We start from the raw sequence: 1,440 nt of genomic DNA, 5'->3' as shown, positions 1-1,440 counted from the left end.
CCAGAAGGGATCACACCGAGGTGTGAACTGACCGATGGGCGTTTCTTTTCCCCAAACATCGCACTCGCACTGAGCTCGCCACCTAAACTTTCATCACTCGCTGGGTGGGTAGGACCTACAAGTTCGCTCCAGGCAGGTTCACATCGAACTGTGAACTCTTCCCTGACCATTGAAGTTGAAGGCAGTTTTTTCTCTATTCCCGAATTTGCGAGACAGCCTGAATTTTAATTGGTGTGGTCACAGCGTAATGGTGCGTAACGACAAAGGCGGGGGGACTCAATCAGAGATGGAAGGCTACAATTTTTGGACAGGTAAAGGGGAGGGGCAACTGGATAAACGTAGATAAAGATCTCGAGACATATGCTAATGAGTGTACGGTATAATATCATGCCACCATGCTACTGTGATTGGTATCAAGGTTGACCACTGTTCGCTCGTCATATGTCATAAACCTACCCAGGGGTCACGTCAGTTGTAGATTCTTCCTTGGCTTCGTCGGCTAAAATCCGGTATTTCCCTTGCTCCCGAGCTCTGGGATCTTAGGCGTAGACTACTGTAGTAGAGAATTTTTGGTTACACTACATTTACTAGACTCTAGGAAACTACATGTATCTTGGTTTGCCGTTTGCGCCGTGGACTGCGCAGTGTGACCAAAATCTGTCTTAACCACTTAACCACTATTATAATCAATTGAAACTGAAACTGAGTTCTCAATGTATATCAATCTAATAATTTTTTAGGCTACCTAAATTTTTTTTCTTCCTTTTTTGTGGTTTGTGCTTAAGGCTACCTTTATTCCTTGAGGATTTGAATGAAGAATTCAATGCACTTTTTGCTGGCCATTTTCATCAATTTTATATTTTCTTAGATCAACTTTGTCTCTACATTTTCCAATGTGGATACTTTTCCTACTTTCCGACCTCTAGGACTGACTTACATTTTGATCATATTGTCTTGCTCAAGCAAGTTCTATTCATAATATACATCACTTACTCACTAGTTGCGTCTGTGTGTTTGCTGGGTTGGGTTTTTTTTTCAATTTCACGGACCATTTCCACCTACGTTCAGTGCATATATTCAAATGCTTTGTATACTGTTTACATTATTGGTAATAAATGGCCCGAATTTGTCAAATATACTAGATATGTTATTCAATATGATGTTTTGCATTAGCACTGAAGTGTTTTAGCATATAAGTATAAGCAAAAAGTACTCAAAATGTACTCGTAGGTACTTTTTTAAAAAGTACTTGTACTTAATTACATTTTACAGGAAAGTACTTTTACTGTACTTAAGTACATATTTTAGATTGTACTTAAATTTGTACTTAAGTACATGTACCTTTTTAAAAGTACTTTAACAGCTCTGTCTATAGGTACGTCTATGTGTTGTGTGAGTGCAAGGCGTAGGTGTGTGTGTGTGTGTGTGTGTGTGTGTGTG

The sequence above is a fragment of the Aplysia californica genome, unplaced genomic scaffold (assembly GCF_000002075.1).
Source record: "Aplysia californica isolate F4 #8 unplaced genomic scaffold, AplCal3.0 scaffold00203, whole genome shotgun sequence".
In the NCBI taxonomy this organism is placed as follows: Eukaryota; Metazoa; Mollusca; class Gastropoda; order Aplysiida; family Aplysiidae; genus Aplysia; species Aplysia californica.
The sequence above is the reverse complement of the archived record's forward strand: the minus strand, read 5'-3'. Positions refer to the sequence as shown.